This window comes from Micromys minutus (genome assembly GCF_963924665.1).
Source record: "Micromys minutus genome assembly, chromosome: 13".
Lineage (NCBI taxonomy): Eukaryota > Metazoa > Chordata > Mammalia > Rodentia > Muridae > Micromys > Micromys minutus.
In genome coordinates this window covers 59,749,587-59,773,451 of record NC_137982.1, presented here as the reverse complement: position 1 = coordinate 59,773,451, position 23,865 = coordinate 59,749,587, and positions in this window count along the sequence as shown.

Sequence of the window (23,865 nt, the reverse complement as noted above, 5' to 3'; positions counted from 1 at the left end):
TAGTAGCTTGACATTTCTGTGTGCAATGAGATATGTAAGTTCTGTATTCAGTAATAAGGCCTTGAATCAGTTTATGGAGTGCATCCAATAGCTTTGGCAATAGCCTGAGTTGATTGTTTTTTTTTTTTCTTTTAATTTTTTTATAGAACTGCTTTGACTAATGACTAAACCAGATGCATTCCATATCTGATAGTAGAAATTTTGCTTAAGGAAGAACTTTATATCTAGTTAGGTTAGCACATCCCTTGTGCTTAGATTAATTCTATTAATATTTTTTTCATATCATGCATACAATTTTAGAAGCTTCAAAGGTATTAGGTTTTCATGAAAATATTCAAATGTTCTTTAATGTTAGTTGTCATGCCCTAACATCTATCAGTCCATCCCTATTTGATCCTTTAGCTCTTTTCTTGTCCCTGTTTCTCCATAACTGTCTATTGTATTTCTCTTTCCTTAGAAGATCTTGTTGACATTCACATATAGAACAAAACATGAAATCTTTTTAGAGAATCTTTGTTATACATCCCCAGTATGATTATTTTCTCTGGATTTATCCTTTAAAGTGAAATTTTCCTAATTCCATTCTAGAAGCTGAGTAATATTCTATTGAGTAAATTTACCACAATTTTATTATACATTCTTTCATTGATGGCTATGTAGGCTATTTCAAATTTCTGGCTATTTATGAATAGAGCACTTAGTCTTAAATGGATTATGTTCATTAAGTGCCATCATTCAGGCATCAGGGAAATGTATAGAAGAGAAAAACAAAAGATTACAAGAGGGTAGGTGACTTTAATGAAACTGTCTATAAGACATAATAGATTGGTGGAAAAATAAATTTATAGGAACTCTGGTAGTTAAAGTGGTTCTAGCATTGAGAGGAACAAGTTGTCATGAGTTCCAATGCAAATGATTTTGGTTTATATTTTTATGGTGTGTGTGTGTGTATGTGTTATTTTCTTTTGTTTAATTTTTTTAATTTTGACTATTTTCTAAAAAGAGAGTTTTATATATAATGTAGGTTAATAGGTCAAGGGGTTATGAGGGTTCTGGGAGAAGTTGCTTGAAGAAAAAGCCAAGATCATAATATATTTTATATATAAACAAATAGATGTAAGGTATATGCCTATACTATATCTAATAGCTCATCATTCTCTGTATTTATTGAATTTAACAGAAAGTTTTAATTTCCAACTCACCCAGCATGTTCAATTGATTGATTTTACAAATTGATTATTCTTGTATTCAGTGCATTGGTTCTTCCATATCCAGTGATTATATATTTCACATGCAACAACTTTCTAATTAAAAGCATTAAAAATGCTGTCCATTCAACGGGCAGTCATTATGCAGAAGAATGCAAATTGATCCATTCTTATCTCCTTTTACATAGTTTAAGTGCAAATGGATCAAGACCTCTATATAAAACCAGGTACACTGAAACTATTAGAAGAGAAAGTGGGTAAGAGTTTAGAACACATAGAGACAGGGGAAAATTACCTGAACCAAAGGCTTATGCTCTAAGATCAAGAATCACCAAATGGGACCTTATGAAATTGCAAAGTTTCTGTAAGGCTAAGGATACTGACAACAAGACAAAACAGTAGCCAACAGATTGGAAAAGAGTCTTCAAAAATCCTACATCTGATAGAGGGCTAGTATCCAATATATACAAAAAAAAAAAAAAAAAAAAAAAAACCCAAAAAACCTTAAGAAGTTAGATTCCAGAGAATCAAATAATCCTATTAAAAATAGGGTACAGATCTAAACAAATGATTCTCAACTGAGAAATACCAAATGGCTGAGAAGCACTTAAAGAAGTGCTCAATATCCCTAGTCATCAGGGAAATGCAAATAAAAAAAAACCCTGTATTCCACCTCACATCAGTCAGAATGGATGAGAAGAAAAACTCAGATACTGGCAAGGGTATGGAGAAAGAGGAGAACTCTTCCATTGTGGGTGGTGGGACTGCACACTGATACAAACACTCTGGAAGTCAGCCTGGCAGTTTCTCAGAAAATTGAACATAGTACTACCTGAAGACCTACTCCTGGGAATATACCCAAAAGACTTCCAATATATAAGAAAGGCACATGTTCTTCATGTGTCCTCCATGTTCTTCACATCCTTATTTATAATAGATAGAAGCTGGAAAGAACCCAGATGTTCTTTATAGAGAATGGGTAAAGAAATTGTGGTATATTTACAAAATAGAGTACTACTAAGCTATTAGAAACAATGACTTTATAAAATTCCTAGGCAAATGGATAGAACTAGAAACTATCATCCTGAGTGAGGTAACTCAGTCAACAAAGAACAGACATTGAATGCACACACTGATTACAAGATACTAGCCTCAAAAAGCTCTGAATACCCAAGAAGCAATTCAAAAGTCTTTTTGAAGCTCAAAAAGAAGGAAGGCCAGAATGTGATTATTTCATTCCTTCTTAGAAGGGAGAACAAAGCACTCATGGAAAAAAATTAAGAAATAAATAGAGGAGAAGGAATTAAAAAAATCATTCTGAAACTACCTCATGTGGGGATCCAATTCATATGCAGCCACCAAACCCAATCACTATTACTGATGCCAAGAAATGCTTACAGGCAGAAACCAGATATGAATGCTTCCTCAGAGGCTCTGCCAGAGTCATATAAATACAGCTGAGGATACTTGAAGCTAACTATCTGACTGAACAAGGGGACCCCAATAAAGGAGCTAGAACAAGGACTTAAGGAGCTGAAAGGGTTTACAACCTCATGGGAAGAACAATATCATCAATCAAAGAAACTCTCCACAACAACCATGGACTAAAACACCGATCATTGAGCACACATATAGAGAAACATGGTTCCAGTTGCATATGTAGCAGTGGATAGCATTGTCTGGCATTAATGGGAGAAGAGGCCTTTGGTCCAGTGAAGGTACATTTTCCCAATGTAGGGGAATGCCTAGACACTCAGGTGGAGAGGGAGATTAGGAGAGGGAGCACCTTCATAGAACAAATGGAATGGGGAGGGGGGAGAGGATAACATTTGAAATGTAAATATAGAGAATATCCAATAAAATAATTTTAAAAAGACTGTCCAATAAAAAGTTTTCTCTACTATATTCCAAAACAAACAAACAATAACAAACACAAAATAAACAAAGAGAGAAAGAAAGAAAAAAAAGAAACAAAAGAAAGTAAAAAAGAAAGAAAGAAAGAAAGAAAGAGAAGAAAAGTAAAAAATTCTTCCAAAGCAAAATATGAACAAATAATAGAACAAAGAAGAAAGAACAATGAAAATTGGGGCAAGATGGCCTCTTCAACGGACTGTGATTTCTCAACCTCTAAACCAAAAGAAAATAAAATTGATAAAGTTCTAAAAGGTAATGGTTTTTTTTGCTTAAAATTATACATTTTTGTCAGTACTGTTCTTTCAGATATTAAAATATTTTTACATAAAACTCTGTGAATATATTTTTTAGTCAGTACTTGATTTTTTTCAAGGGCTTGACAGTATGCATTGAAAACCGACTAGTTACAATGAGTGTAAAGTACATGTAAAACAAAATGCAACATGGAAATAGTCAAAGTCTTCTAGTTTTATAAATATATATATATTTGTTTTCTTTATTTCTTGGACTTCATACAGTCTCTGAGTTGTTTCTGGGGGGAGTGCAAGACTCTGGGGTTAGCATCCCAATATCAGTGACTGCATATTATGTCTGTTCTTTAGTGACAGGGTTATCTCACTCAGGATGATATTCTCTAGATGCAGCCATTTTCTTAAGAATTTGGTTAGGTCATTGTTTCTAGTGGCTGAGTAGTATTCCATTGTGTAAATGTACCACAATTTTTGTATCCATTCATCTTCTGAAGGACATCTGGGTTCTTTTCAGCTTCTGGCTATTATAAATAGAGCTGCTATGAACATTGTGGTGCATATATCTTTGTTGTGTATTAAAGTGTCTCTGGGGTATATGCCCAGAAGTGGAATAGCTGGGTCTTCAGGTAGTACTATATCCAATTTTCTGAGGTATCGCCAGACTGATTTCCAGAGTGGTTGTATTAGTTTGCAACCCCACCAACAGTGGAGAAGTGTTCCTCTTTCTCCGCAGCCTCGCCAGCATCTGCTGTCATCTGAGTATTGGATCTTGGCCAATCTGACTGGTGTGAGGAGGAATCTCAGGGTTGTTTTGATTTGCATTTCTCTGATGGATAAGGATGTCGAGCACTTCCTCAGATGTTTCTCGGCCATTCTGTGTTCCTCAACTGAGAATGTTCTGTTTAGCTCTGTACCCCATTTTTTAATAGGGTTATTTGATTCTCTGGTGTCTAGCTTTTTGACTTCCTTGTATACCTTAGATATTAGGCCTCTATCTGATGTGGAGTTGGTAAAGATCTTTTCCCATTCTGTTGGTTGCATTTTTGTTTTCTTAACAATTTCCTTAGTCTTACAGAAACTTTGCAATCTCATTAAGTCCCATTTGTTAATCTTTGACCTTAGAGCTTGAGCCATTGGTATTTTGATCAGGAAAGTTTCTCCTGTGCCTATGTGTTCTAAGGTTTTCCATATTTCTCATCTAATAATTTCAGTGTATCTGGTTTAATGGGGGAGATCTTTGATCCACTTACACTTGAGCTTTGTAAAAGGAGATAAAAAATGATCTATTTTCATTCTTTTGCATGCTGAGTGTCAGTTGGACCAGCACCATTTGTTGAATAGGCTGTCCTTTTTCCATTGAAAGTTTACGGCTCCTTTGTCAAAAATCAGGTGACCATATATATAAGGGCTTATTTCTGGATCTTCTATTCTATTCCATTGATCCACATGCCTATTTCTGTACCAGTACCATGCAGTTTTCAACACAATTGCCTTGTAATATAGCTTGAGGTCACGAATAGTGATTCCCACAGATGTTTTTTTGTTGTTGAGGATGGATTTCGCTATTCTAGGTCTTTTGTTATTCCATATGAAATTGCACATTGATCTTTTCAATTCCTTAAAGAACTGGGTTGGAATTTTGATGGGGATTGCATTGAATCTGTAGTTTGCTTTTGGTAGGATGGCCATTTTTAAGATGTTGATCTTTCCAATCCAAGAGCATGGGAGATCTTTCCATTTTCTGAGATCCTCCTCAATTTCTTTCTTTAGAGGTTTGACGTTCTTGTCATACAGGTCCTTCACTTGCTTAGTTAGAGTCACACCAAGGTATTTCATAGTTATTGTGACGATTGTGAAGGGTACCTTTTCCCTAATTTCTTTCTCCACATGTTTGTCCTTTGAGTATAGGAAGGATACTGATTTATTTGAGTTAATTTTGTATCCAGCCACTTTGCTGAACTTGTTTATCAGCTGTAGAAGTTCTCTGGTGGAATTTTTGGGGTAACTCAAGTACACATTCATGTCGTCGGCAAAGAGTGATGTTTTTATCTCTTCCTTTCTGATTTGTATCCCCTTGATCTCCTTTTGCTGTCTAATTGCTCCAGCCAGGACTTCCAGTACTATGTTGAATAGGTAGGGGGAGAGTGGGCAGCCTTGTCGAGTCCCTGATTTTAGTGGGATTGCTTCAAGTTTCTCTCCGTTAAGTTTGATGTTGGCTGTTGGTTTGCTGTATATTGCTTTTATTATGTTTAGGTATGCACCTTGGATTCCTGTTCTTTCCAGGACTTTTAACATGAAGGGGTTTTGAATTTTGTCAATTGCTTTCTCAACATCTAGTGAGATGACCATGTGATTTTGATCTTTGAGTTTGTTTATATGGTGGATTACATTGATGGATTTCCTTATATTAAATCATTCCTGCATCCCAGGGATGAAGACTACTTGGTCCTGATGAATGATCGTTTTAATGTGTTCTTGGATTCGGTTTGCAAGGATTTTGTTGAGTATTTTTGCATCAATGTTCATCAGTGAGATTGGTCTGAAGTTCTCTTTCCTGGTAGGGTCTTTGTGTGGTTTAGGTACGAGGGTTATTGTAGCCTCAAAAAATGAGTTGAGTAGTATTCCATCTGATTCTATCTTTTGGAATAGTTTGGAGAGTGTTGGTGTTATATCCCCAATAAATGTCTGATAAAATTCTGCACTGAACCCCTCTTGACCTGGGCTTTTTTTGGTTGGCCTGCCTTTATATGTTATGTGACCTTTTTCCCTTACTGCTTTTAGTATTCTTTCTTTGCTTTGGGCACTAGATGTTTTTACTATTATGTGTTGGGAGGTATTTCTTTTCTGGTCCAACCTATTTGCCGTTCTGAAAGCTACTTTTATGCTCGCGGTCATTTCATTCTTGAGGGTAGGGAAGTTTTCTTCTACGATTTTGTTGAAGATATTTACTGTGTGTCTTAGTTGATACTCTTCTCCATCTTCTATTCCTATTATCCTTAGGTTCTGTCTTCTCATTGTGTCCTGGATTTCCTGGACATTTTGTATTAGGAGCTTTTCGTTTTTTGTATCTTCTCTGGCTGTTTTGTCTATGTTTACAATGTTGTCTTCTGCCCCCGAGATTCTCTCTTCTATCTCTTGTAATCTATTGGAAATGCTTGCTTCTGTGATTCCTGATTTTTTTTTTTAGGTGTTCTACCTCTAGGGTTATCTCTTTTTGTGTTTTCTTTATTGTGTCAATTTCCGTTTTAAATTCCCTCTTCCATTCCTTCATCTCTTTGACTCTGTTTTTCTCTAGTTCTTTGAGTTCTTTGAGTGTTTTTCTTGTTTTCTCTTTAAAAGCTTCTGAATCTTTTTGCTTTTCCTCCCGTTCTTGTTTAAGTATCTCTATCAGTGTCTTGAGGTATGATTTCAGGTCTGTGCCTTCCTTTTCCTGATTGTTTGGAATTCCGATGTTCGCTGTTATGGGAGAGCTGGGTTCTGGTGTTGCCTGTTGTCTTGGTTTCCTTGGGATATACTCTTGCTTTCCTCTTGCCATTTTGTTGTCAGTGATATGTTCTTGCCATTCCCTTGTATCTGGTCTGTGTCCCTGGATCTCCACTGGTCCAGGTGGCAGATGGGTCAAGGCCTGTTCTATGCCTCAGAGTCGCCGCGTGGGAAAAGAAGTTCTAAAGTTCTGTTCCTGGTCGCTGGATCAGACAGGGCCGGGTAGGGCAAGGCAGGGGGTGCACTTTCTGTGTGTACTCCGCAGAGATCTCTCTGCTCCCTGGCAGCTCAGGTCTCCCACCCACCAGTTGCTCAGCCTCTACGAGCCGCCTTTCCGGCTGGCTTGTGGGCCAGGATCCGCTCTGCGTCCTGAAGTCCCCTCGGGTGGAAACAGAAGTTCCTAAGATCTGTTCCAGGTCACTGGATCGGGGAGGACAGGGCAGGTCAGGGCAGGGGGTGCCCTTTCCGTGTGCTCTCTGCAGAGATCCCTCTGCTCCCCAGCAGCCTAGGTCTCCTACTCACCAGTTGCTCAGCCTCTATGAGCCGCCTTTCCGGGTGGCAGGTGGGGCCAGGCTCCGCTCTCAAGATAATGGTTTTAAACTCATCAATGACCTGAAAACAGACACACACACACACACACACACACACACACACACACACACACACACAATCAAATGATTTTGTTCAGGACATAGTAAAGAAAGTTAGCATTAGAGAAAATATTAACAAAATGCTTGATGAAATCAACATGAAAGTCCAACAAGAAAACAAAAGATGGAGAGTACAGAACAGATCCTGGCCCATCTGCCATGCAAACTGCCAGCCCATAGGGGTTGAGAAACTGGTGGGTAGGAGATCTGGGCGGCCAGGGAACCAAGAGATCTCTGCTGAGTGCGCATGCTGAGTGCGCCCTCCCACCTGCCTGATCCAGGGACCAGGAACAGAACTTTGGAACTTCTGTTTGCACCAGGCGGCGACTTTAGAGTGCAGAACAGAGCCCGGCCCATCTGCCACGCAGACTGCCAGCTCCTAAGGTTGAGAGAGTAGTGAGTGGGAGATCTGGGTGGCTGGGGAGCAGAGAGATCTCTGCGGAGTGTGCATGCGGGGCGCACCCTCCAACCTGCCGAATCCTGGGACCAGGAAAAGAACTTTGGAACCTCTGTTTCCACCTGGCGACCTTGAGGCATAGAACAGGGCTGGGCCCATCTGACACCTAGACAAGTGGAGATCCAGGGACACAGACCAGATAAAAGGGACAGGCGAGAACATATCACTGACAACAAAATGACAAGAGGAAAGCGAAAGACTATATCCCAAGGAAACCAAGACAACCTGGCAACAACAGAACCCAGCTCTTCCATAACAGCAAACATCAGAAATCCAAACATTCTAGAAAAAAAAGACACAGACCTGAAATCACACCTCAAGATGCTGATAGAGATACTTAAACAAGAACGGGAGGAAAAGCAAAAAGATTCAGAAGCTTTTAAAGAGAAAACAAGAAAAACACTCAAAGAACTCAAAGAACTAGAGGAAAACAGAACCAAAGAAATAAAGGAATGAAAGAGGGAAATTAAAACGGATATTGACACAATAAAGAAAACACTAAAAGAGATAACTCTAGAGGCAGAACACCAAAACAAAAACAAAAACAAAAAAATCTGGAGGCACAGAATCAAGAATTTCCAATAGATTACAAGAGATGGAAGAGAGAATCTCGGGGGCAGAAGACAACATTGCAAACATAGACAAAACAGCCAGAGAAGATGCAAAAAAAAAAAAAGCTCCTAATCCAAATATCCAGGAAATCCAAGACACAATAGGAAGACTGAACCTAAGGATAATAGGAATAGAAGAGGGAGAAGAGTATCAACAAAGAGGCACAGTAAATATCTTCAACAAAATTGTAGAGGAAAACTTCCTTACCCTCAAGAATGAGATAACCACGAGCATAAAAAAAGCCTTCAGAATTCCAAATAGATTGGACCAGAAAAGAAATACCTCCCAACACATAATAGTCAAAACACCAAGTACCTAAAGCAAAGAAAGAATACTAAAAGCAGTAAGAGAAAAAGGTCAGGTAACATATAAAGGCAGGCCAATCTGAGTCACACCCAAATTCTCAACAGAGACTATGAAAGCTAGAAGAGCCTGGACAGACATCATGCACACCCTAAGAGAGCACAAGTGCCAGCCCAAACTGCTATACCCAGCAAAACTATCAATCACCATTGATGGAGATAAGATATTTCAAGACAAATCAAAATTTACACAGTATCTGACCACAAATCCAGCACTACAACGAATTATAGGTGGAAAATCCAATACAATGAGGGAAAATATAGCCTAGTAAAAACAAGAAAACTAAAAGAAGAAAAAGACACAGACACAACTCAACCCACAACAGCAATAATGGCAGGAAAAAGAAACAATTATTCCTTGATATCTATTAACATAAATGGACTCAACTCCCCAATAAAGAGACATAGGCTATCAGACTGGATACATAAACAAAATCCAGCCTTTTGCTGCATACAGGAAACTCATGTCAGAGACAAAGACAGTCACTATCTCAGAGTAAAAGGGTGGGAAAAAAACTTCCAAGCAAACAGCCCCAAGAAGCAAGCTTGAGTGGCTGTTCCAATATCAAATAAAGTAAATTTCCAACTAAAATTTATCAATAAAGATAAGGAAGAACACTTTTTATTCATTATTAGGGAAATCTGTCAGGAGGAACTCTCAATTCTTAACATATATGCTCCAAATAACAAAGCACCCACAATCATAAAAGAAACTGAACTGAAGCTCAAAACATACATTTCACCCCACTCAATAATAGTGGGATACTTTAATACCCCACTCTCATCAATGGGCAGATCATGGAAACAGAAACTGAACAAGGACACTGCTAAGCTAGCAGAGACTTTGAACCAACTAGAATTAATAGATATATAGAGAACATATCACCCTCAAGAAAAAAAACACACCTTCTTCTCAGCACTCCATGGAATCTTCTCGAAAACTGACCACATAATTGGACACAGAAAAAGCCTCAATCGATAAAAGAAGACTGAAATACTCCCATGCATTCTTTCATATCATCATGGTTTACGGCTGGTCTTTAACAACAACAAAGATAACAAAAAGTCTACGTACACATGGAAACTAAACAATGCTCTGTTAATTGATAGCAGGGTCAAAGAAGAAATAAAGAAAGAATTTAAGGATTTTCTAGAATTCAATGAAAACAAAAACACAATATACCCAAATTTACGGGTTGCAATGAAAGGAGTACTGAGTGGAAAATTCATAGCCCTAAGTGCTTCCAAAAAGAAACTGGAGAGAGCTTACATCAGCAACCTGAGAGCACAGCTAAAAGCCCTAGAACGAAGGAAGCAGATATACCCAAGAAGACCAGATGGCAAGAAATAATCAAAATTAGGGCAGAAATAGACCAAATAGAAACCAAAAGAACCATTGATAAAATCAACAAAATCAAGAGTTGGTTCTTTGAGAAAATCAACAAGATAGATATACCCCTAGCCAGACTAACTAGAGGGCAAAGAGATAGTGTACGAATTAACAAAATCGGAAAGGAAAGTGGAGACATAACAACTGAAACTGAGGAAATTCAAGAAATCATCAGATCCTACAATAAAAACTTATACTCCACAAAATTGGAAAATCAGGAGGAAATGCAAGAATTCCTAGACAAATACAAGATTGAAAAGTTAAACCAGGACCAAGTAAACCATCTAAATAACCGTATAACACCTAAAGAAATAGAGTAAGTCATCAAAAGCCTCCCAACCAAAAAAAGCCCAGGTCCAGACGGGTTCAGTGCAGAATTTTATCAGACATTTATTGCGGATATAACACCAATACTCTCCATCAACATAATCCACCATAAAAAATTCTCAAAGAACAAAATCACATGGTCATCCCAGTAGATGCTGAGAAAGCATTTGACAAAATTCAACACACCTTCATGTTAAAAGTCCTGGAAAGAACAGTAATCCAAGGTCCATACTTAAACATAATAAAAGCAATATACAGCAAACCAATAAAATAAAAGCCAACATCAAACTTAATGGCAGGAAACTTGAAGCAATCCCACTAAAATCAGGGACTCGATAAGGCTGCCCACTCTCCCCCTACCTATTCAACATAGTACTGGAAGTCCTGGCTGGAACAATTAGACAGCAAAAGAAGATCAAGGGGATGCAAATCAGGAAAAAAGAGATAAAAACCTCACTCTTTGCCGATGACATGTTAGTGTACTTAATTGACCCCAAAAACCCCACCAGAGAACTACAGCTGATAAACATGTTCAGCAAAGTGGCTGGATACAAAATCAACTCAAACAAATAAGTAGCCTTTCTCTACTCAAAGAACAAACATGTGGAGAAAGAAATTGGGGTAAAGGTACCCTTCACAATTGTCACAAAAACTATGAAATACCTTGGTGTGACTCTAACTAAGCAAGTGAAGGACCTGTACGACAAGAACTTCAAACCTCTAAAAAAGGAAATTGAGGAGGATCTCAGAAAATGAAAAGATTTCTCATGCTCATGGTTTGGAAAAATCTAAATTTTAAAAATGGCCATCCTACCATAAGCAATCTACAGATTCAACGCAATCACCATCTATATTCCAACAGAGTTCTTCATGGAATTGGAAAGATCAATGTACAATTTCATATGGAACAACAAAAGACGTAGAATAGCAAAATCCATCCCCAACAACAAAAAAACATCTGAGGGAATCACTATCCCTGACCTCAAGCTATATTACAAGGCAATTGTGCTGAAAACTGCATGGTACTTGTACAGAAATTGGCATGTGGATCAATGGAATAGAATAGAAGATCCAGAAATGAGCCCTCATGTATATGGTCACCTGATTTTTGACAAAGGAGCAGTAAACATTCAATGGGAAAAGGACAGCCTATTCAACAAATGGTGCTGATTCAACTGGCATTCAGCATGCAGAAGAATGAAAATAGACCCTTTCTTATCTCCTTGTACAAAGCTCAAGTGTAAGTGGATCAAAGATCTCCACATTTAACCAGATACACTGAAACTATTAGATGAGAAATTAGGGAAAACTTTAGAACATATAGGCACAGGAGAAAATTTTCTGAACAAAACACCAATGGCTCAAGCTCTAAGGTCAAAGATTAACAAATGGGACTTAATGAGATTGCAAAGTTTCTGTAATGCTAAGTACATTGTCAAGAGAACGAAATGGCAGCCAAAAGAATGGGAAAAGATCTTTACCAACTCCACATCAGATAGAGGCCTAATATCCAAGGTATACAAAGAACTCATAAAGCTAGACACCAGAGAATCAAATAACCCTATTAAGAAATGGGGTACAGAGCTAAACAAAATATTCTCAGTTGTGGAATATCAAATGGCTGAGAAATATCTGAGAAAGTGCTTGAGATCCTTAGCCCTCAGGGAAATGCAAATCAAAACAACCCTGAGTTTCCACCTCACATCAGTCAGAATGGCCAAGATCCAAAACTCAGATGACAACAGATGCTGGGGTGGTTGCAGAGAAAGAGGAACCCTTCTCCACTGTTGGTGGGATTGCAAACTAATACAACCACTCTGGAAATGAGTCTGGTGATACCTCAGATAATTGGACATAATACTACCTGAAGACCCAGCTATTCCACTTCTGGGTATATATCCCAGAGACACCTTAGTACAAAACAAAGATATATGTACCACAATGTTCATAGCAGCTCTATTTATAATAGCCAGAAGCTGGGAAGAACCCAGATGTCCTTCAGAAGATGAATGGATACATAAATTGTGGTACATTTACACAATGGAATACTACTCAGCCACCAGAAACAATGACTTGACCAAATTCTTAAGAAAATGGCTGCATCTAGAGAATATCATTCTGAGTGAGATAATCCAGTCACAAAAGAACACACATAATATGCAGTCACTGATAATGGGATGCTAACCCCAGAGGCTCGCACTGCCCCAGAAATAACCTACAGACTGTATGAAGTCCAAGAAATAAACAAAACAAAACAAAACAAAACCAAAAAATCCTATACAAGAAACCTTTGACTATTTCCATGTTACATTTTGTTTTACATGTACTTTATGCTCATTGTAACTTTTAAGTTTTCAATGCATACTATCAAACCTTTAAAAAAATCAATTACTGACTAAAAATATATTCATACAATTTAAGTAAAATTATTTTAAAATCTAAATAAAGTACTGACAAAAATGTATTGTATAATTTTATGCAAACAATGCTTAAAATCTGTACATTTATCTTTGTTTTGTAAAATAAAGTTGTTAAAAAAATAAAATTGAGAAATGAAAAAAAGAATATAAAAAAAGAAAACAAAAGATGAAAAGGGAAAATATTTCAAATGAAAAAAACTTTTTGAGCTCCAGAAGATCTGTGAATTATTTCTTGGTTATTCAGAGCTGTTGGGGGCCAGTATCCACTTATCAGTGAATGCTTATCATGTGTGTTCTTTTGTGACTGGATTAACTGACTCAGAATGATAGCTTCTACTTTCATTTATTTGCCTAGGAATTTTATAAAGTCATTGTTTCTAATAGCCGAGTAGTAGTACTTCATTGTGTAAATGAACCACAACTTCTGTATCTATTCTTCTGTTGAGGGATATTCACATTCTTTCAATCTTCTGGCTATTATAAATAAGGCTGTGATGAACATTCTGGAGCATGTGCTTTTGTTGTGTGTTGGAGCATGTTTTGGGTATATGCCCAGGAGTGATATAGATGGGTCCTCAGGTAGTACTATAATCAATTTTCTGAGGAACAGCCAGATTGATTGATTTTCGGAGTGTTTTTACTAGCTTTCAAACCCACCAACAATGAAGGAGTGTTTCTCTTTCTCCACATCCTTGCCATCATCCTCTGTCATCTGAGTTTTTGATCTTAGTTATTCTAACTGGTGTGACATGGAGTCTCAGGGTTGTTTTGATTTGTCTTTACCGTTGATGCCAGATAATGCTGCCCTCTGCTACATATGCAGCTGGAGCCATGGGTCTCTCCATGTGTTCTCATTTGTTGTTGTTAGTCCATAGGAGTTCTGAATGGTTTGTTTGATTGATAATGTTTTTCTTCCCATGAGGTTGCAAACTCTTTCAGCTCCTTAAGTCTTTTCTATAGCTCTTTCATATGGGTCCCCGTGTTCAGTCCGATGGATAGTTGCATGCATCCTCAATTGTATTGGTATGACTGGCAGAGCCTCTGAGGAAGCATCCCTACTATATCCTGCCAGCAAGCACTTCTTGGCATCAGCATCAGTGCTTGGGTTTGGTGGCTGCATATGGGTGGATCCCACGTGCGGCAGTCTCTGAATGATCTTTTCTTTAATTCCTGCTTATTTATTTGACCCTGTATTTCCTCCCATGAATGTTATTTTTCTGCCTTCTAAGAAGGGCTGAGGCTTCAGGTTAGTAAATGCACCTTTTCCTAGTGAAGGGGAATGCCAAGGCACTAAAGTGGTGAGGTTTATTAGGAGAGGGAGCACATTAATGAAAGTAAGTTGAAGGGGAGGGGGATGGGAATGGAGGGGAAAAGGGATAACATTTTAAATGTAAATACAGAGAATATCCAATAAAAATTAAAAGAAAACAAATTAAAATGAAATGAAAAAACTAAATAATGCAAATAAAAATTACAAAGAAAATACTACTAACATTCTCCACCAAGCAGAATAATATTGTACAAAGAGAACAAGTTTGAGAGGGCTGTGTTCTAAGATTTATGAGGACATTTATTAGGACCACCATATTCAAGAACTATGTACTATTATCGAAATTCCTACCCATGTGACTAAAGAAGCTGAGATAAGAACATATTAAATATACCAATGGCATAACAGAAAATTTCGAAAATTTATTTAATTATTTCAGATAAATATTATTGGTTAATTTAATAAATGAGTGCTGAATTTCCATCATCCTTGTCCAACTCCTCCCACACCCCTACTAACCCTCAGATGATTCCACAAAAACATATATCCACTGAGTCTATTTAGCATTGTTTATTTCTTTGTGTGTCAAGAGTTGGCCATTTGTGATGGTTCAATTTACACGACAGGTCTTTTCTAAACAAAATTGTTTTTGCCTCTCTCAGCAGCTATTAACCACTTATAGCTGTTCACCTGGAGAAGGGAAAAACAGAATTTTCCCTATCTGTGTTAGCATGAAAAGAGTGAGACATCTTACACATAGGGCTTATCTTTCTGACTCACCTTCCATGGATTTTTTGAGCCTTCCATGTTGCAGTTTGCATTGTACATCTCTCAACTGGGGCTGCCATGCTACAGTCACTTACTCAACCTTGAAGATTCACATACCTCTCTAGTAGTCTCCACCTAAAAGAAAATGAAAGGTCTCTTTGCTGAGGAGTAAGAGCTATACAAATGTTTTTATATAGGTAATTATTTATTTATTTTATTTTATTTTTTAACAACATTATTTTACAAAACAAAGATAAATGTACAGATTTTAAACATTTTTTGCTAAAATTATACATTTTTGTCAGTACTTTATTTTCAGAATTTAAGATAATTTTTACATAAAACTATATGAATATATTTTTTATTCAGTACTTGATTTTTTTAAAGGTTTGATAGTATGCCTTGAAAACTTAATAGTTACAATGAGCATAAAGTATATGTAAAACAAAATGTACCATGGAAATAGTTAAAGTTTTCTTGTTTTCTAAATATTTTGTTTTGTTTTGTTTTCTTTATTTCGTGGACTTCATACAGTCTGTGAGTTGTTTCTAAGGGAATACAAGCCTCTGGGGTTAGCATCCCACTATCAGTGACTGCATATTATGTCTGTTCTTTTGTGACTGGGTTATCTCACTCAGGATGATATTCTCTAGATACAGCCATTTTATTAAGAATTTGGTTAAGTCATTGTTTCTGGTGGCTGAGTAGTATTCCATTGTGTATATGTACGACAATTTTTGTATCCATTCATCTTCTGAAGGACATCTGGGTTCCTTCCAGCTTCTGGCTATTATAAATAGAGCTGCTATGAACATTGCAGTGCATATATCTTTGTTGTGTATTAAAGAGTCTCTGGGGTATATGCCCAGAAGTGGAATAGCTGGGTCTTCAGGTAGTACTATATCCAATTTTCTGAGGTATCGCCAGAATGATTTCCAGAGTGATTGTATTAGTTTGCAACCCCACCAACAGTGGAGAAATGTTCCTCTTTCTCCGCAGCCTCGCCAGCATCTGCTGTCATCTGAGTTTTGGATCTTGGCCAATCTGACTGGTGTGAGGATGAATCTCAGGGTTGTTTTGATTTGCATTTCCCTGATGGCTAAGGATGTCAAGCACTTCCTCAGATGTTTCTCGGCCATTAGGTGTTCCTCAACTGAAAACGTTTTGTTTACCTCTGTACCCCATTTTTCATAGGGTTATTTGATTCTCTGGTGTCTAGCTTTTTGAGTTCTTTGTATACTTTGGATATTAGGCCTCTATCTGATGTGTTGTAGGTAAAGATCTTTTCCCATTCTATTGGTTGCTGTTTTGTTTTCTTGACCATGTCCTTAGCCTTACAGAAACTATGCAATCTCATTAAGTCCCATTTGTTAATCTTTGACCTTAGAGCTTGAGCCATTGGTGTTTTGTTCAGAAAATTTTCTCTTGTGCCTATGTGTTCTAAGGTTTTCCCTATTTTCTTTTCTAATAGGTTCAGTGTATCTGGTTTAATGTGGAGATCTTTGATCCACTTACACTTGAGCTTTGTACAAGGAGATAAGAAAGGGTCTATTTTCATTCTTTTGCATGCTGAGTGGCAGTTAGACCAGCACCGTTTGTTGAATAGGCTGTCCTTTTTCCATTGAATGTTTACTGCTCCTTTGTCAAAAATCAGGTGACCATATACATGAGGGCTCATTTCTGGATCTTCTATTCTATTCCATTGATCCACATGCCTATTTCTGTACAAGTACCATGCAGTTTTCATCACAATTGCCTTGTAATATACTTGAGGTCAGGGATAGTGATTCCCGCAGATGTTTTTTGTTGTTGAGGATGGATTTCCCTATTCTAGGTCTTTTGTTATTCCATATGAAATTGCACATTGATCTTTCCAATTCCTTAAAGAACTGGGTTGGAATTTTGATGGGGATTGCATTGAATCTGTAGATTGCTTTTGGTAGATTGGCCATTTTTAGGATGTTGATCTTTCCAATCCAAGAGCATGGGAGATCTTTCCATTTTCTGAGATTCTCCTCAATTTCTTTCTTTAGATGTTTGAAGTTCTTGTCCTACAGGTCCTTCACTTGCTTAGTTAGAGTCACACCAAGGTATTTCATAGTTTTTGTGACGAATGTAAAGGGTACCTTTTCCCTAATTTCTTTCTCCACATGTTTGTCCTTTGAGTATAGGAAGGCTACTGATTTGTTTGAGTTAATTTTGTATCCAGCCACTTTGCTGAATTTGTTTATCAGCTGTAGGAGTTCTCTGGTGGAATTTTGGGGTCACTAAAGTACACTATCATGTCATCGGCAAAGAGTGATGTTTTTATCTCTTCCTTTCTGATTTGTATCCCCTTGATCTCCTTTTGCTGTCTAATTGCTCCAGCCAGGACTTCTAGTACTATGTTGAATAGGTAGGGGGAGAGTGGGCAGCCTTGTCGAGTCCCTGATTTTAGTGGGATTGCTTCAAGTTTCCTGCCATTAAGTTTGATGTTGGCTGTTGGTTTGTTGTATATTGCTTTCATTATGTTTAAGTATGTACCTTGGATTCCTGTTCTTTCCAGGACTTTTAACATGAAGGGGTGTTGGATTTTGTCAAATGCTTTCTCAGTGTCTAGTGACATGACCTTGTGATTTTGATCTTTGAGTTTGTTTATATGGTGGATTGTTTGATTACCTTATGTTAAACCATTCCTGCATCCCAGGGATGAAACCTACTTGGTCATGATGAATGATCGTTTTAATGTGTTCTTGAATTCGGTTTGCAAGGATTTTGTTGAGTATTTTTGCATCAATGTTCATAAGTGAGATTGGTCTGAAGTTTTCTTTCCTTGTAGGGTCTTTGTGTGGTTTAGGTAAGAGGGTTATTGTAGACTCAAAAAATGAGTTAGGTAATATTCCATCTGATTCTATCTTTTAGAATAATTTGGAGAATATTGTTGTTATATCTCCAATAAATGTCTGATAACATTCTGCACTGAACCTGTCTGGACCTGGGGATTTTTTTTTGTTGGGAGGCTTTTGATGACTTCTTCTATTTCTTTAGGTGTTATAGGGTTATTTAGATGGTTTACTTGGTCCTGGTTTAACTTTGGGACCTTGTATCTGTCTAGGAATTCGTCCATTTCCTCCAGATTTTCCAATTTTGTGGAGTATAAGTTTTTGTAGTAGGATCTGATGATTTCTTGGATTTCCTCAGTTTCAGTTGTTATGTCTCCAATTTCCTTTCTGATTTTGTTATTTTGGATACTCTCTCTTTGCCCTCTAGTTAGTCTGGCTAGGGTTTTATCAATCTTGTTGATTTTCTCAAAGAACCAACTTTGGTTTTGTTGATTTTTTCAGTTGTTCTTTGTGTTTCTATTTGTTCTATTTCTGCTCTAATTTTGATTATTTCTTGCTGTATATTCTTTTTGGGTATATCTGCTTCCTTTTGTTCTAGGGCTTTTAGCTGTGCTGTCAGGTCACTGATGTAAGCTCTCTCCAGTTTATTTTTGGAAGCACTTAGGGCTATGAGTTTTCCTCTCAGTACTGCTTTCATTGCATCCCATAGTTTTGTGTATGTTGTGTTTTCGTTTTCGTTGAAGTCTAGAAAATCCTTAATTTCTTTCTTTATTTCTTCTTTGACCCTGCTATCATTTAACAGAGCATTGTTTAGGTTCCTAGTGTATGTGGGCTTTTTGTTGTCTTTGTTGTTGTTAAAGACCAGCTGTAGACCATGGTGATCTGTGAGGATGCATGGGAGTATTTCAGTCTTCTTATATCGATTAAGGCTCGTTCTGTGTCCAAATATATGGTCAATTTTAGAGAAGGTGCCATGGGGTGCTGAGAAGAAGGTGTATACTTTTCCTTTAGGATAATATGTTCTGTATATATTTATTAATTCTAGTTGGTTCAAAGTCTCTTCTAGTTTTGCAGTGTCCTTGTTCAGTTTTTGTTTACATGATTTGTCCATTGGTGAGAGTGGGGTACTAAAGTCTCCCACTATTATTGTGTGGGGTGAAAGGTATTTTTTGAGGTTCAGTAGGGTTTCTTTTATGAATGTGGGTGCTTTTTTATTTGGAGCATATATGTTAAGGATTGAGAGTTCCTCCTGACAGATTTCTCCGGTAATGAGTAAAAAGTGTCCTTCTTTATCTTTTTTGATAACATTTGGTTGGAAATTTACTTTATTCGATATTAGAATAGCCACTCCAGCTTGCTTCTTGGAGCTGTTTGCTTGGAAGTTTTTTCCCACCCTTTTATTCTGAGAAAGTGTCTGTCTCTATATCTGAGATCAGTTTCCTGTATGCAGCAAAAGGCTGGATTTTTTTTATGTATCCAGTCTGATAGTCTATTTCTCTTTATTGGAGAGTTGAGTCCATTTATGTTAATAGATATCAAGGAATAGTTGTTTCTGTTTCCTGCCATTATTGCTTTTTTTGGGTTGAGTTGTGTCTGTGTTTTTTTCTTCTTTTAGTTTTCTTGTTTAGGAGTTTTCTTGTTTTTACTAGGCTGTATTTTCCCTCATTGTATTGGGTTTATCACCTATAATTCATTGAAGTGCTTGGTTTGTGGTCAGATATTGTGTAAATTTTGATTTGTCTTGAAATATCTTCATCTCTCCATCGATGGTGATTGATAGTTTTGCTGGGTATAGCAACTTGGGCTGGCACTTGTGTTCTCTTAGGTTGTGCATGATGTCTGTCCAGGCTCTTCTAGCTTTCATTGTCTCTGTTGAGAAATTGGGTGTGAGTCTGATTGGCCTGCCTTTACAAGTTACCTGACCTTTTTCCCTTGCTCCTTTTAGTATTCTTTCTTTGCTTTGGGCACTTGATGTTTTTACTATTATGTGTCGGGAGGTATTTCTTTTCTGGTCCAACCTAATTGGAGTTCTGAAGGCTTCTTTTATGCTCGTGGTCATCTCATTCTTGAGGGTAGGGAAGTTTTCTTTTATGATTTTGTTGAAGATATTTACTGTGCCTCTTAGTTGATACTCTTCTCCCTCTTCTATTCTTATCATCCTTAGGTTCTGTCTTCTCATTGTTTCTTGGATTTCCTGGACATTTTGGGTTAGGAACTTTTCGTTTTTTGCATCTTCTCTTGCTGTTTTGTCTATGTTTGCAATGTTGTCTTCTGCCCCCAAGATTCTTTCTCCGATCTATTGTAATCTATTGGAAATGCTTGCTTCTGTGACTCCTGATTTCTTTTTTTGGTGTTCTGCCTCTAGTGTTATCTCTTTTAGCCTTTTCTTTATTGTGTCAATTTCCGTTTTAATTTTTCTCTTCCATTCCTTTATTTCTTTGGTTCTTTTTTCCTCTAGTTCTTTTAGTTCTTTGAGTGTTTTTCTTGTTTTCTCTTTAAAAGCTTCTGATTCTTTTTGCTTTTCCTCCCTTTCTTGTTTAAGTATCTCTATCAGTGTCTTGAGGTATGATTTCAGGTCTGTGTCTTCTTTTTCTGGAGTGTTTGGAATCCCGATGTTTGCTGTTATGGGAGAGCTGGGTTCTGGTGTTGCTAGATTGTCTTGGTTTCCTTGGGATATACTCTTTCGCTTTCCTCTTGCCATTTTGTTGTCAGTGATATGTTCTTGCCTTTCCCTTGTATCTGGTCTGTGTCTCTGGATCTTCACTGGTCCAGGTGTCTGATGGGCCGAGCCCTGTTCTATGCCTCAGAGTTGTTGTGTGGGAACAGAAGTTCCAATGTTCTGTTCCTGGTCGCTGGCTCATGCAGGGCAGGGTAGGACATATCAGGGAGTGCTCATTCTGGTGTGCACTCTGCAGAGATCTCTCTGCTTCCCGCAGCCCAGGTCTCCTACCCACCAGTTGCTCAGCCTCTACGAGCCACCGTTCCGGGTGGCAGATGGGCCAGGCTCTGCTCTGTGTCCTGAAATCGCTGTCAGGTGGAAACAGAAGTTCTAAATTTCTGTTCCTGGTTGCTGGATCAGGTAGGGCAGGGCAGGGCAAGGTGGGGGGTCCACTTTCCGTGTGCACTCTGCAGAGATCCCTCCGGTCCCCTGCAGCCTAGGTCTCCCACTCACCAGCTGTTCAGCCTTTACAAGCTGCCGTTCCGGGTGGCAGATGGGCCAGGCTCTGCTCTTTGCTCTCTATTTTTAAATAAAGTTCTTCAATTAAAAATTGTATCCCTAAAAAATATAAAAATGTAGTTAGTTTAGAAATTGGCATTATTCAGTTCTCTTCTTTTCTCTCCCTTTCTCTCTCTCTCTCTCTTTTAATTGAACAAATTTAATTTTTAAAAACAGAGATAAATGTACAGATTTTAAAAGCATTTTTACATAAATGTATATGAATACATTTTTGTCAGTACTTGATTTTTTTATAAGTTCGATAGTATGCATTAAAATCTTACTAGTTTCAATGAGAATGCAGTACACATAAAATAAGATGTAACCTGAAAACAGTCAAAGTTTTCTTGGTGTGTAAACATTAAGCATAATGATTTTTCTTTTTATTGGCCTTTGTTTTCTTGAATTTCATATAATCTGTGAGTTGTTTCTGGGGTGTTCATAGCTTTCTGGGGTTAGTATCCAATTATCAGTGACTGCATATTATGTCTGTTCTTTTGTGACTTGGTTGCCTCACTCAGGATGATATTCTCTAGATGCATCCATTTTCTTAAGAATTTCATATAGTCATTGTTTCTGATAGCTGAGTAGTACTCCATTGTGTAAATATACCACAATTTTTGTATCCATTCATCTACTGAAGGACATCTTGGTTCATTCTGTCTCTTACCATTCCAATCATGGGTAGGTGGATAAGTTTATAGTACTAGGGATGAATTCATTTCCATTGATCAGGCCTTTGTTCGAACTAGACAGCTGTATGATGAAAGCCCATCCTCAGTAAGGAGACTTCCAGAAGAGTTTCTAGTTCAATTTCTCTCTGGTCTCTGTCTGAAGTGTGTAGTGTCATTTTACTTTCAATTTCTGGAAGCAAGTAATGGCAATGACAAGAATTCATGCATTATTTTTAAAATATTCATGTCACTGATTTTATTGTCTTTTTGTTTGTTTGTTTTGGGTGTGCATATTTAACCTTCCTTCCATTTGACTAATTCTTTACCATGCACTTTTAATCTGCCATTGAATCTAAATATTGAGTTTTTCATTTCTACTAATATTTTCTAGTAATTCAAGTTACAAAATTCAATTAATGTTTCTATTGATTTACAGATTCCTATAGTTTAAGTTCATTTTTAAACCATTATTTTCTGGTTATTTGCATGAACTATGTATTTTTCCTTTGTCTTGCAGTCACCTTTTTTCCCCTCATTTTTGTGTTTTTACTTAAATGATAGATCTTGTATATAAAACAATTGTACAGACAAGTCAAGCCTTTTGTTTATAGTGTCCACTTCTTTGCAGACAATGAACGTTTTGTTGTCTCTTAGGACAATAGCAGTCCCACAGGTCATCAGCTCTTTTTTTTGTAAGACTTTTGACTACATTTCACTCTTTCTTTATTGATCATCTTTTGATATTTGGTACTGAGAAATGTTCTTTTTAACTTCATAAGTGAGTGACAAACACATAATTTCTCTCTAGTATTCTGGAGTACTGCCAGATCTGGGTTATAGAGAATTTCTATAAATCTGGCATATTTGGAGGCAATGATGTATGATAACACTTCTCATAGATTTTTCTTAAAGTAGCAAGCAGGTTTTAATTTTGGCCTAGTGTAGGTATCATATGATCTACAAAAACTCTCACTTCACTCAGACTAAAAGAAGTGTTAGTAATTCTTTAAATTCAAGTATAGAGAGACTTATGAAATTGCATCTATTAAATAACTTCATCAAGTAATCAATTCTGAAATTGTCAGTTTTTAATTTGTCAGAAAAATAAGATAAATACAGCAACTCCAATTGTAACCTTTTATTTCTTACAAATACTTTTGTTATGGCATACATATTAGCTCATAATTCCATAATGATAATTTGTTTCATGATGACTTTATGTCCTGATATATTTTATAGAACTAAATATGTTTCATTGTGTTTAAGTTAGAAGAGATACATATAATCTTTGGGATTGATGGTTTTATTTCATTTATTTGGTAAGTTGAAGACAGACAACTTGTAATGAATCTTGTTTACATGGGGCTTTATGACACCAAAGATCTAGTGTTTATATAAGCTCATTATATTTGTTTACTTTAGCTGATGGAGTACCAAAATAGAGGAATAACAGTGGAAGCTTTTCAGGCACTGTTCGTGGCATTGAAAAATGATTGGTTTCTCTGTCTTCAGTTTGTTATACAATACAAAATTCAATACACACTTTACTGAAAAGAAGTAAAATGACTGATGCCTTAAATATCCTTACAACTTCCTTTGACCCAGAGTCAGAGCTTAACCAAAGCCTACAGTCTAACTGCACAATAGATGGTCTTCTGAAGATCTAGACACCACTGTTGCAGTTAAAGTTCTGAGTTCTCCAGCTTTATACATAGAGCTTCTTTGTTGGAGTGATACACACAAAGGAATCTCATTGTATGCTTTGTGGTTGGAGAGGAGAATGAGCATGTTCTCTCCTCCAAAATGTTTTCAATACTATTGGACTCACTAAATATTTGATCATTTACAATTCATATAGTATCAATCATTGCAGATCAGAAATTTTTATTTCACCTTATAGGTTCATTATATTACAAATAAGTCAGAATCTCTTGGCAGCCCTCTTTCCTCTAGGGACATGACCAGGGAAGAAATGCATCTGGAAGAGGTTAATGAATTTGAATTTCTTCCAAATAATCCAGCAAATAAATCTATTATGAT